The 14,305-nt window shown below is 45.2% G+C and overlaps 1 long non-coding RNA gene across 19 annotated transcripts in view; it reads left to right on the forward strand.

Moving 5' to 3' along the window:
• Positions 1–14,305, forward strand: part of LOC133077459 (uncharacterized) — a 380,931-nt gene that overhangs the window by 230,704 nt on the left and 135,922 nt on the right. Inside the window, exons 7-8 of one of the 19 annotated variants that reach the window (XR_009697738.1) lie at positions 3,556–3,738; positions 5,358–5,511. The exons of 17 other annotated variants lie outside the window; for them this stretch is intronic. This is a non-coding gene — a long non-coding RNA (uncharacterized LOC133077459). The remainder of the gene's footprint in view (positions 1–3,555; positions 3,739–5,357; positions 5,512–14,305) is intronic. One more of the 19 variants, XR_009697739.1, reaches the window with a different exon arrangement.

Consider the following 14,305-nt stretch of genomic DNA (forward strand, 5'->3'; position numbering starts at 1 on the left):
GGGTGGCCTGTGGGAGAGTTTCTCTGGTACAGATCCAGGGCTGGGATGGGTGAGTCATTGTGCCACTCAGACTTCATTTCACAAGTACTGCCAGTTTGTTTTCCAGAATGACTGTACCTGTTTGCCTTTCCATCAGTGGTGCTCAGTGGTTTCTGTTTCCCCATGTCCCTCCCAGCACCTGGTGTTGTCAGGTGTATCAGGATGCCTTTGATGGCTCAGGCACATCCGGGCACGGGATTCGCTTCTCTGAGACGCCCTTTTCTGCTGCAGTCGTCACCTTATCTCATAAGAGCATTTTGAGCAGGAAGAATGTCAGGCAGGAAAAGGGGGTCTTTCACTGCCACTCTCTATCTTCTATTAGGGAAGAAAATTTCCCCAGAAATCTCCAGTTGACTTCCCCTTATGTCTCATTGGCCAGATGGGGCCAGATGTCCTCCTAAGCCAGCCTCTGACAGAGGTAGTAGGAATGCCTCTTCCGTGGGTATTGCTGCCTGCTCAGGCCCCGAACAGAACACGGACCGTCTGCGTGAGGATGAAGAGCGCATCGGACAGTTACTCCACCACCCGTAGAGTCTTCCACGCCAGATCTCTAATTGTGCCAATTTGTTGAGTGCACGCTGCCTCTTCTCTATGAGGGATCTTCCCCCCAGTTCTGTGTGATGAACCATTTGCGGAGAATTTCAGAAGCACGTGTCTATAGCCTTGGAGTTAGAACTGGGCACCTCGTTTCGGAATCTGTCGTTCTTCTTGGCAAGTGGACATCAGACCTGGTCCCCCACAGCTGCCCCTACTTAGATTTCTGTACGAGCTCCCCACGGAAGAGGTCAGTATAGAGACTCAAGGGCAGAGCGCCACCGTTCCTGCCTGTGCCGTGATTCCAAGGCAGAATGCCGGCTGAGGACAGGTGGGGAAGGACACCAGTCCAGGAATAGTACCATCGCAGGCAGCAGCTTCCTCATCGTCAGCCACGTGTGTGCTATAGTAACCCCTGTGTTTGTGCTTAACCAAAGAAATTAACTTGTAATGGTTAACTTCTGTAATTTATTGAGCACTTACTCAGTGTCAGGTAGCCCGGTAAGCATTTTATTTTTATGATCTTGTAACACACACACACACCCGACAGCCTCGTGAGAGCATTTTTTTGTGATGGTTAAAGCACGGGCTCCAGTCAAACCACCTATGGAATCCCAGTGATGACATTTATTAGCTGTGTGACCTTGGGCAAGATACTTAACCTTTCTGTGCCTCAACTTTCTCATTTGTACACCAAGAACAACAATGGTATGTTACAAGTACTCAATGAGTTGATAAAATGCTTAGAATAACACTGGCTTAGAGTACACACACAGTTCACACTTGATAAGTATTAGTTGTTGTTGCCATTTTAAAAAACGAAGAAACCAGAGGCTCAGAGAGATCTGCTTACCAAATGTCAGACAGCTACGAGTAGCAGGGACACGACCCAAGAGTTTCTGATTCGAGAGCTGGCCCCTTATCCATCCAGCTAGACATCATCAGTAGCCACGTGGCTCAAGGGAACACAATCATTACTCTTCTAATCAGTAGAATAAAGTTTCAGCTGAAGACCCAGTGATACTTTTGGTAAAGAAACAGCTTCCAGCCACCAACCATAAAAACATAGCATAGTGTTTCCAGCACCAGTAAATGTGTGGATCGTTTCTGAAGGTGGCTGGGACACTGGAGCATGAAAGGAAGGGTGTGCCCGGGGACAGCAAAGGTACAGCATTTCATTGCTGATTTCACCACTAACCTTGCTGGGCCTCAATCCTCATCTTTAACATCAGGTTTCTATGATCATTCCTCCCAGTAAGGATGTAGGAAATGCCTTATAAACTGAGCACAGCCAGTGCTGCTTATTCCATACTTAGGGTTTTCCACGTTACCTGACATTTTGTTTCTTATCTCAATTTGCACTTACACATTCACACAAAGTATAAGCGTTATGTCCCCCGACTCCATTTTAGTCACTGGAAATCTCTGGAAACCAGGGCTTAAGAATCTTCTGGAAGAGATTTTTCCTTGCCTAACTAAGTGAGCTGGAATCAGGAGGCGCTGGGATTTTTAGAGAGTGGGGTATCTCTAGTGTCTGTTGGTGTGAGGCAAATAAGCAAGGTGAACACCTCGGTCTGCAGAGAAGCCCGAGGGCTGCGGAGATGGAGTCAGGGGCGAGCAGGTCTGCCACACAGGATGTCCCCTCGCTGAATTCCTCCACATTTCTGAGCATTTTCAGACATAGGCGTGCTGGGTGTGTGGTCAGCCTGAAGAAAGGGTTGCAGGCTAAATGGTGTGGCTTTAAGCAGAAAAGATGGCTTAATGGCCTGAATTTCCTGGGAGGACTTTTAAACCTAACCCTGTGTAACAAGTGACTCAACTATCTTTTTTTTTTTTTTAATTGAACGTCCCTCCCTCCCTTTACTTTCCTTCTTTCCTTCTCTCTTTCCTTCCCTCCCTCCCTTCCTTCCCTCCCTCCCTTCCTTCCCTCCCTCCCTTCCTTCCCTCCCTCCCTTCCTTCCCTCCCTCCCTTCCTTCCCTCCCTCCCTTCCTTCCCTCCCTCCCTTCCTTCCTTGGCATACAGTCACACCACTGAAAAAAGTCAAAAGGTCCAGAAAGATATGCAGTGAAAGTAAAATGTCCCCCTCAACTTGCACTTCCCCAGCCAACAGGTCTTCCTTGCAGGAGGCAGTCAGTGTCAGAAGAGTCTTGTCTGTCGTTCTAGAGATGGTCTATGCATATACAAGACAATCCGTGTGTGTCTAGTGTCGCCTTTTTTACTGGACGCATCTGTGTCTTAGAGCTCCATGATCTGTCGTTCTTTCCCACCCTCCTGAGGCCTCCACTCCCATTCGCTTGTTACCAGCTACTGCCATTGTCCTCTTCGCACACAGGGCCTATTCCCTGGGCATGTGTGATGACATGGGGACATCCATGATAACATGGCTTTGGACCCCAGAATAGTCCAGCCTGGTCGGTGGAGAATGCCTTGGTTTCAGGTGGCCCTGGGCTCTGCCTTGATGTCCCCCCCTGCAGGCAGGAAGGCTGAGGGGCAGAGTCCAGAAATGGTTCACACCACAGGTGGCCCTCTGGGGAACCCGCTTCTCCCCCTTGAAGGGCAGCCTTAAGAACACTTTCTCTTGATTTGGGTCACCAGGTGCAGAATTGCACACCCGAGTGATGGCTGAGGCCATCAAATTTGAGCCACACATAAACTTCCAGGAGCCCTTATTAAATGCAGATTCTGTGTTAGTTAATCCGCGTGGGGCTGAGATTCTGCACTAATGCTGAGCTCCCAGGCGATGCTGGTGCTGCTGGCTTGTGGCCAGCCCATTCTGAGTACCAAGGAAGCACCTGGTGGTCCTTCCCACCCCTCCCCACCCCCCCAGCACGCGGTACCAGACCCCATCCATGGAGCGCTAGGTCTCTCACGCACAGATTCCAGCTCCGACCCCAGGCAGCAGCTTAATGTACACTGTCACAGTTCGTCTTCCTCACCATCCACTGAGGTGCGCAAGGGTAATCCTTTTTTTTATTTTTTAGATGAGGAAACTGCTACTCAGAGATGTTAAACAACTTGGCAGATGTTACACAGCTAGTAAGTGACAAAGGTGAAAGTCCAAGGGTGAAGGTCATTTCCGGTCACTGTGGTCCCCCACGAGCCCATGGATGAGTGTGGTCCTCCTGGAATGGGCTGGGTCTGCTCTTAATGGACAGGTTTGGATGGTGAGTGTCATCTTCTCTTCTCTCCCCCTCTTTATCTCTGAGATTTTGATCCTGGCTTCTTCTTTTTGAGGAGACTGGGAAACACTTCACAAAGGGGGTGGTCCCAGCAGTAACACTGACCTAGAGAGAAATGAATCCTTTTGCCCGGTGACTAGAAGGCACATGAAACTGGAAAAGGGAGCCTAGAACATCACCGCATTTCCCTCGTGTAGGAGCGCACACCCTCCCTTTCGCCCCCTCCCCCAAAACACATAATACCTTTTACTGGTGATTTGGTCAGTGCTGAGCTATCTTCATTTAATGCGGTTTTGACAGAATAGTTGGTCTGGAAATTTTCTTTTCAATTAGACTTGCTTGTTGAACTGCCTTGGTTTTGAAAGGATTCCACTAGGTTGGCTAATTATATAGTAGTTGTTACAAGGAGATATTTGCACCCAATTTCAGCTCTTAGGTAATTCAAATCAAATGCTTTCTCTTTTCCTCCCTGGAGCTGTGTGCGACCATCTTCCTCTCACACTGCAGGCTTCTCATGAGTTATTTTTGGAATTTCAAATCAAAACAGCAATTTTGGCGGATGGGAGAATGAGTGGATGCTCTAGCCTAGCAGAGTAAACCATATGTACTGATAGAAACAGCCAAAGAGTCGGTGCCTTTAAAAAGCAGCAAAACCATCTCCCTCTGTGAAGAAGGTTCAATTTTGGGGACCTACAAACTATTCCTGGTACTATCATATTCCTCTGTGAACTCTAACCGAAGTCAAAGACAGTTGAGATTCTTTTAAAATTACTGGAGGTTTGTCCATTTGCAAAGTGGTGTCGTGGTCCTTTTGTTTCAAGATGGTGGGTCTCGGCAGAATTTACTGATGACACTCTGTTTCAGCTGCTGGATCTGCCATGAAACAGGGAAATCACTTCATTTTCCCCACTCTGTGCTGTTTTCTTCTTTCACCAGAGCACATGTAACATACCTGATTGTGCACACCAAGCGAGCAAACCTCCCCGCTCACCCGTTAGAGTATAAACTCCTTGTGGGCAGGGGCTGTATTTTTCATCTTGTTTTATTCCTGGTGCGTAGTTGGTGCTCAGATAGTTGAGTGAATAGATAGATGAATGAATAATACCCTATTTCTATTTTTCTCTTTTTCAAAAATCAATCACTTATTACATAACTAGTAACTGAATGTTTTCACCTTGGGAAAAAAAAAAATCTTTCCAAATAAGGCTAATGTCCTTTTTGATCACCGCCCCCAATTCTTGTTTCCTCATCCCCTCTGCTTAGGTTATCACTTTGGAACACATCCTTCAGACCTTTCCAGTGCATTCACACACACACACACACACACACACACACACACACACACACAGAGTACTGTGTTTGATAAACAGATTTTTTTTCAACTTGCCTTCTCGAACTCAGCCATATATCAAGGAGTGCTATCCATTTCAGCTGCCTTACCCTTTGTAACTGCTACATAGTTTTATTACATTGTGTGGATATAATACCTTTTATTTGGACCAAATGAATCCACTCTTTAGCTGCTTCCATGCTCATTATAGTTCAGGATCCCTTCTCCTGTACACGTTGACAGACTAACCATGTCCACTGCTGTCTTTTGGTAGCTACAATACATTTCATGAAAATCAGCCACCTGCCTTGGAGATTATGCCAAACCTGTGGACAGACTCATGTGAGATACTCAGGATTGCCGGAGGCACCTGAACGCCCTTGTCTGCAGAAGCTCAGGAAGTGCGCTCGGCCCTGGGAATTCCACAGGTCTGGATGTGGGAGTGATGTTAGAGCCGGTGTCGGCTCTGCCGCTAGCTGACTGGGTTTCATTGGACAGGTCATCTCCTCTCCCTATACCTTACTTTTCTCATCTGTACAGTGGGCTCAGTGAACCTCTTTCAGCTCTTAGAGTCGGAATAATAGGGTTTAGACAGTACCACCAGATTGACCTACAGAATATATTAGTTTACGTGCCACTTTGTGTCGGAATGGGAAAGGGGATATTTAAAACTATATTTAAATTTTCATTTTAATTAATTAAATATATTTTATTATATTTTAATTAAAGTATATTTTAAAATTTTAAAATAGAGATTTGGCCCAGAGCTCTTAGATGTCATGAACAATCCATGATTGCCAGGAACGTATTGACTTTGGGTCTTACTCTTCTTTCTTATTACTTTATTATCCAATTAAAATGTATATATATTTTCCTTTGCTTTGTGTGGTCTTCTCATTCTAAGCAAGGCAGGGTGGTGTTGGGGAAGGGGGTTATGGACCCCTGAGTTCTACCTGCAGGTTTGTCTAGTTCCAGCTCTGTGTCCTTAGGCAAGTCCCAAACCTTCTCTGAGTTTCCATCTATTAATATTATGATTCCAAATTAGCCAAGTATCCACTTTATAAAAAAGTTAAAAAAACACACTCACTGTGACTGTTTCACCTGACATTTCTGAGCCCTGTCACCTGCGGATAGATCATCTCATGAATTGATGAGGCATCTTAAGAGACCACCAAAACCCATGAAATGGTCTCATTTCACATGAGAATTGTGCAGCTGCCTTGGCCCCTGGTGACACACACCAAGTCTTTCAGTGGGTTCCCAGGGAGGCCCAGAGAAGGTTCTGCACTGCCATGATTCATCAGTAGAGTTTCCCCCCTGAGCCCCAAGGCTGGGTTGATCGTGTATTCCCCTGCTTGGAGATGCAGGACCACAGGGGTCACAGGGGCTGAATCACACCCCAGTGGGTTTCCCTGGGGGTCGCAGGAAGGCTTTCCCACGTGGGGCGAGAGTTCTGGCCCCTTATCTTGGCATTACACATCAGTCTGGAGAGAGCAGGGGTTCAGCAGGTGAAAGGTCAGGGTGAATGGGTGTGAAAGCTGCGTGGGAGCCCTAGCCCACAAGGTCTCTGGGGGTTTGGTTTTCCTGTTCCCAACATGGTTTTGCACCTCTACTGTGAGCTTCTGTTTCTGAACACCCCTTGGGCTAAGCGTTCCCTGGTTGAGCAGGTCTGTATGGGAATGAGGCAGTCTGTGATACTCGTCTCCTGAGAGCTCCTGGGGCAGGTGACTCCACCTCTCCAGCCTCTGCTTCCTGCGCTGCTGGGTCTTCTATGAGAAGACTCTGCGTAGGTGCTCAGCCCTTGTTACCTTCCTTCCCTTTCCCTTTCTTAAATGGAAGAACATAATTTTATAGGCTCTGAATCTCTAACTGAGCTTCCAGAAGCCTAACATAAACATTTTCCACATGAGCCAAAAGAAAACAAAAAGCACAATGAAAGAATATCATTAACACCGTACATATCTTAAATTAGGGAAAAAAATACAAAGGAATGATGGGTGGTTTCCATTTACCAACCCTCACTGGCTGCAAATTTTTCAGCAGCTGCCCACCCCCCCACCCCCCCATCCCCCCCACCCCCTGGACCCTGCCCCGCCCCCCACTTTCAATAAACTACTTGTGAATCTAGTTTACATTGTTGCAGATAAATGCAGAGCAGGTTGCATTGTCTCTCCCTAATTTGATCCTCCTTCAACTGATCAGTGAGGTTGTAATTCACAAGCTGAAAACTTTAAGAAGTGAGTCAACCTGACCTATGATTCACAGATCCTTGAACTGAAATGCTTGATGTCCTGGAGGTAGGGTGGGAGGGAGAGTCAGAAATAAATTCCCTGACCCCCAAATTCAGCTTAAGTGAGGTAACATGGGTGGTGTGAGCAGGGGGGAGTTATCATCTTGTGGTTTGTGGGGATGCTTCCTGCCCTCCGGGAGCTGCACTTTGTTGGGGGGACTTAGGGTGACCACATGCCCAGGATTGCTGAAACAGTTCCAGTTCAAGCCTGTTATTCCATCCAGCCTTTTATACAGGTAGTGTGCCTTTCCACTAACAGAAGTATCACAGTTTGGAAATACAGGGTTGTGGGGAGACTAGACTGCAGGCTCTTAAAGGTCAGAGGTTTCATTTTATTTGTAAGTCCATCCCCAGTGCCCGGCCTCTAGGAAGCAGTAAATAAAGGCTTGCTGGGTGGGTGAGTGAGCGAATAAGTTCTTAAACGCCTCTCTTGGTCTCTGAACTTCTATTTCCCATCTGTCTTTGTATGCCTAGGGTAACTACTGGCTCTTGTTCTCAATAGTATCTTTTGACTAATAAGCCAGAGCTTCAGATGGCAGTTGCTTTGGTTGCATGTCCCGGAAGGGCCATGCAGCTCTGTGACTTTCAGTGAGTTACCCAAATGAGTTAACAATGTATCAGAGTACCAAGAACCCTGGCTTCCATGATGCAGTAAGCTCCTAAGAAATGGTGGTGGAGGTGGATGTGGTGCTATTGTTATTAGCTGGCTGGCTTTGCCGCCTGCTTTTGTCTTTTCTTTCCAGGTAGTGGATTCATAGACCTTTTTTTTAAAAAAAAAAATAATATCAAAATCTTATAAGAAATTGGGAAAAGACTAAAAAAGCTAAGCTAAATGTACCGTCCTGACCTTTGGGACCATCATAGAAATTTTCATTATCAGTGTACTATAAACCATTGGTGTTGTTTCAATGCAAAGTTTTTCCATAGTGGTTATCTTAAGGAGCGTTGCATTTTTCTTCCGTTTGCCTTTTTTGGCAAGCATTGTTCACGTTATTTCAAAACGTTTTCAACTACTTCTTTTTAATTTGCTTTTGTCCATGTGGTTGTTGGTGATGAACCATAGGTTACTTACTTTTTTCCCTTCTGTAAATGAAGCTTTCCTTCTACTATATCCTGCATCTCAAGAGACTCTCAGAAGTGAAATCACTGGATCAAAGATATGAATGTTGTTAAAATCTAGCTATATCTATATTTAAATAAATAGACTATTTGTTAGAGAAATTTTAGGTTTACAAAAAATTGAGGAGAAACTGCAGAGAGCTCCCATATGTTCCCCCCCCCCCACCATTCCCCATATTCTTAACATTTTGCATTAGTGTGGTACATTTGTTACAATTTATGAACCAATGTTGATATATTACGATTGACTAAAGACTATGGTTTACATTTGGGGTTCACTTTTTGTGTTGTGTCGTTCTGGGTTTTTGACAAATGCATAATTTTATGTGTCCACCACTACAGTTTTGACAAATGCATAATTTTATGTGTCCACCATTACAGAATATTTTCACTGCCCTAAAAATCCCCTGTGCTTCACCTATTAATCTTTCCCTCCGTCCTCCCAAACCCATGGCAACCACTGATGTTTTACTTTCTTTATAGTTTTGCTTTTTCCAGAACGTCACATAGTTAGAATCATAGGGCATGTAGCCTTTTTTGAGTGGCTTCTTTCACTTAGTAATATGCATTTAAGATCCTCCATGTCTTTTCATGGCTTGATAGCTCATTTCTTTTTAATGCTGAATAATTTCCATTGTCTGGCTATACCGCAGTTTTAATTATCAGTTCACCTACTGAAGGACATCTTTGTTGCTTCCAAGTTTTGGCAATTATAAATAAAGCTGCTATAACATTCGTGTGCATGTTTTTGAGTGGACATAAGTTTTCAACTCATTTGGGTAAATACCAAGGAGCAAGATTGCTGGATCACGTGGTAAGACTATTTTCACTTTGTAAGAAACTGCCAGAGCTTTATGTTTTGAGCATTTGTTCAGCGATTTTAGTTACCATACCACTAGCACAGTTAATCCTCAAAATAATTAATGTCATTCGGATTAATGTCATCGAGTTTTATTACTGAAAGGAACTCTGAAGATCTTTAAATCTCTAAGCTTCCTGAGAGCAACATTTGTCTCTGGTATCACTGCACCTCCAAGGCCTCCATGGCATAGTGCATGCAATAGGTGTTCAATTAATGTTCATGACACATTGAAAAACCACCTCACTGCACAGATAAAAACATGGAGGTCCAAAGATGGAAAGCAAAGTGCTTCTGGCCAAACAGCATTTTACTGTTGGCAGAAAGAATGCTAAAAGCTAACTCTTATGCTTTGTAGATTGGTGGACCAACATTTTGAGTGACCAGACCCTGGATCACTAAATTCAAGCAAAACAAGTTTCAGGACTCAGGAATCTATATTTACTGTTATAATGAACACCCTCTCCTCACTTTCAAGCCCACCCGCTACCATATCACCCAGAGATGCTCAAAGTGGTGTGTTCATCTGGATAGAGTACATTGTGGCTACAAAGTCTCACAGCATACAAAAGCAACAACAACAGCAATAATAGTGACAACAATAAAAATAGCCCAAAATTATTGATTGCTTAGTGCTGTCAGGCTCTTTACATGTATTATTTCATTTCACCATCACAGCCACTCTCTTGTTAGGTACCACTGTTAGCTACGATTTAGAGATAAGAAGACTGAGGCTCAGGGAAGTTGAGTAGCTTCCCAAGGCTCCACAACTCTTAGTGGAAAGCCAAATGTGCATCCATCCGGTCTTGAGTCCACTCAACAATGTACCTTGCCATAGTCAAGAGCACGAGATTTAGAATCAGATGGACGCGGGTTAGTATTCTGGGGCTACTGTTTTGCCAGCCATGTGTTCTTGACCCTGTGATTTCTAGCTTCAATGAGTCCGTCTGTAAAATGGGGATAGTAATACCTACCTGTGGCAAATGCTTTCTGCTGTCTCCTCAGTAGCCACTGCCTCCCCACTGCACAGAACCTTGATAGGTTCAGGTGGGAGGAAGGAGGCCCCAGATCTCAGGGAAGACAAGCCCCAATCCCAACCTCATGAGATGAATCAAGATTGGTTTAAACCAAGACTTCCCTGGTGGCGCAGTGGTTAAGAACCCGCCTGCCAATGCAGGGGACACGGGTTCGAGCCCTGGTCCAGGAAGATCCCATATGCCGCGGAGCAACTAAGCCTGTGCGCCACAGCTACTGAGCCTGTGCTCTAGAGCCCGAGAGCCACAACTACTGAGGCCCGCTTGCCTAGAGCCCATGCTCTGCAGCAAGAGAAACCACCGCAATGAGAAGCCCGTGCACCGCAATGAAGAGTAACCCTCGCTCTCCGCAACTAGAGAAAGCCCGCACGCAGCAGTGAAAGATCTTGCATGCCTCAACAAAGATCCCACGTGCCGCAACTAAGACCCGACGCAGCCAAAAATAAATAAAATTAAAGAAAAAAGGAAGATTGGTTTAAACCAAATATAGTAATGGCAGGTATGTTATCTAGTTTTGTTAGGGTAAGCATGCTAGGGAGAGTTTCTCTTTCCAAATAAAAACACAAAGCCCCCCCACAGGGGGAGCCATTCTTATCTTTTCTTCCTGCCTGGATCTTGGACACGATAGCTGGAGGTACAGCAGCCATCTTGCAACCATGAGGCAACAAGTCAACAGACTAAAATGGTGGAGGGGAAAAGATAGAAAGAGTCTGGATCTTTGACAGCATTGTTAAGTGGTTCCACCAGCCCAAGACAGAAGACTACTTCCAGACTTTGCTACTGAAACAATTCCTACTTGTTTATGCCACTCTTAAGTGGAGTTGTCTTTTATTTGCAGCTGAAAGCATTTCTAATAGATATGCAGATTTCCACCAAAGCGCAGTGTTGGACAGCTTCATATGGTGCTAAAGAGCCTAAATTCCAGAGCCGGAGTTTCTGGGTTCTGATCTCAGCTCTGCCACTAACAAGCTGTATGACCTGGGCAAGTCACTTAGCTTCTCTGTGACTCACCGTTCTTATCTATACAATGCTCACTAAATGTGTGTTGAGTATTGGGTGAAGGATAATAGCCGTACGTACCTTGTATGATAGTTAGGAGCATTAAATGACTAAATGTTTTATAAAATGGTTAGAACATTGCCTGGCACATAGTAAGTGGCTACATACATGTTTGTTAAAAAAATTTTTGAGAGAAAAATAGCCACTATCATAGTCTTGGTTTTGCACCTTGATCTATCAGGCCACTTGTGGTACTTAAGCAGAACACTGACCCTGTCGCCACCAAGACTCATGGGGCATGAAAATGCCCCTAAAGGCTCTCTCAAACCAGCAGCAGTGGTGGTTTCTTTTTGACGGAAAAGGCTCCTCAGAGAACACTGACTTGTAAAGAAGGAGGAGCTGTGACTACCAAGTCATGTCAAGGAGTGAAAGACCGAAATACCCAGACTCGCCCATGCAAATGGGTGTGGGTCTCCCCTGACGGCCCTTTTAGAAGACTCTAGACATTTTTGAACTTGTGTTTGAAAGGGTCTTTCCAGCCAGTGGCTTATTCTTTTGCATCTCCTCACGTCTTTCTTGCCAGCGGTTGGGAGGCTGGGGATGGGAAGGAAGGGGTGATGCCGGCAGTCCAGGCCCTTTTGTGCCAGGAGGGGCAAGCCCCCTGGCCAGTGTGTGAGGGGGCTGGTTTCACCTGGGGCTTTCCCACTTTCTACTACCCACATTGCCACCCTCTGTAGAGACTGGATTTGAATTCAGGCAATGACTAAGCGATTTTTGGAAACCTATCATGTTCCTGTAGTTTAAGGATCAATTGGTAGACGTATCCACTGCCAAATCCTGTGGAATCTGCCTTCGGTCTACATACTCCCCCCACTCCTTCTACTATCTCTACCAATGACAGTCCAGACCAGTGACCGTCCACCACCTTCTGCCTGGATTCCTGCAGGAGCCTGTCTCCTAAATGGCCTTCCTGCTTCTACCCTACCTACCCTTCCTTCTCCCTCAGCAGCCAGGGGGATCCTTTAAAAGGGTAAACCGAATCATGCCACACTCACCTGCTCAAAATCCTCCGATGGAATCCCATCTCACTTAGAATAAAATCCAAAGTTCCTAATATGTTTCACAACACCCTCCCTGCCACTTTCCCCCTTGCTCACCCTGCTCTCCACCCTGGCCTTCTTGCTATAGGCCAAACATACCTGAGCACAGGCTGGCCTCAGGGCCTTTGCACGGCATGTTCCCCTTTTCTGGAGCACTCTTTTCTCTGTATACCTCCCTGGCTTATTTCCTCATTTCATTTGGGTGTCTGCTCAGGTGTCAACTCCCACAGAGACCTTTTCTGACCGCCCCCGTGTAACTTAGCTTCCCCTACCCCTCATTTTCTGTTATTATCCATAATTCTCTAGGACTGATATCTCTTGTGAACCTGCAAAGTTGGCCCTGATTCTACTTCCTGGAAAGCTCGGGATATGTTCTGAACAACAGAAACAACACCGGACCAGTGTTTTAAAGGTCCCAAAGTGAATACTTTAAAAGTGAACATGTAGGTGACTGGATGATTCCTCCTGCATTTATTTTAAAATCCTCCTCATCACATTTAGTTCTTTTTCTCCCTTCTTTTGCCCCTGGGTACCAGACAAGCAATCCCACACATGGTGTCTTTTCATCAGTCAGACCAGTGTTTTCATCTGTGATGATTTAAAAACAAAATGGCCTGAGTCCTTGACATTCTTCCCATTGAAAGATGGGATTTATGTCATTTCCTTTAGTCTTGGTAATTGTTCAAGCAGTCAAGTCACAAATGGTCATGCAGCATCCTCAGGTTTCCTTGGATACTGCTTCTGGGGAAGCACGGAGACTGCCTTGCTAAAGAAGCTGCCTGTAGGTGCTCTGGTCTATGGCCTCAGCTGAGCTCCCAGCCAGCACCCAGGGTTGGCCGATAGCCATGCAAGCTGTCATTTTGGATGTTTAGACCATCTGCACTTTCAAGTGACCACAGCCCAATATCTGGCTACGAGGACATGGGAAACCCCAAGTGAGAACCACACAGCCTAGTCCTTCCCAAATTCCTGATCAAAAACTCACGAGTAACATAAAACGATTGTTGTTTTAACGAGGCTAAGTTTTGCAGTAATTTGTATTCAGCAATAGTAACAAGAAGTCCATGCTCTTTCTCCTACATACTAGGCAGTCATAAGCAAAATTTTCTTAAATATTTTAGGCATCAGATATCTCATATGGAAGTTAGGAGTGACAATATGTTTATGTGGTGGTTGCTTCTAGCGTGGTTCCCAGCACATACTGTATTTCCTCAAATCTAAGATGCTTTCGATTATACAGCTCACGATTAATTTGTGTGCCACGAAGAACGAAGCAAATGCTTCCAATTGAACTACTGAATGCCGTTGGTTGCAGGACACATAACATTTTTTGGAGATGCTGAAATTTGAAAAGATGTATATCTTAGGACCTTTGATTCAAAGAGTGAGTAACACAAACACCTAGTTAAGCCTGGACACTGAACGAGATACTGCCCCCTCAACACACACACCAGAATTTGAGTTTACGAGGAACGAGAGGAGAGCTTAAAGCAAATGTGCCTTTGTAGGAAAGTTTCTAATCGGCCCTCCCATTCTGTATGCTAAAATATAAAAATTAACAGAGACAACCTGTGGTCCAGGCAGAAAGTACCTTCCTTGGGCAGCTGTCAAATGGTTACAGTTCAAATAACATTGCATCACAGTTATTTAAGAGGGATGAAGTCAGATCCCTAAATCTGGCTGTGAGCAGACAAGTTCTTTTTAGTGGAAACTCATCTCTAGTAATAGTAATAGACCAAGCCCCATTTCTCTTTGATTTTGGAGTCTCTTCTTTTCTAGGACTTTAAGTAGTAGTTTCTTAAGAGATGTCAGCCAGTGACA

The sequence above is a fragment of the Eubalaena glacialis genome, chromosome 17 (assembly GCF_028564815.1).
Source record: "Eubalaena glacialis isolate mEubGla1 chromosome 17, mEubGla1.1.hap2.+ XY, whole genome shotgun sequence".
Lineage (NCBI taxonomy): Eukaryota > Metazoa > Chordata > Mammalia > Artiodactyla > Balaenidae > Eubalaena > Eubalaena glacialis.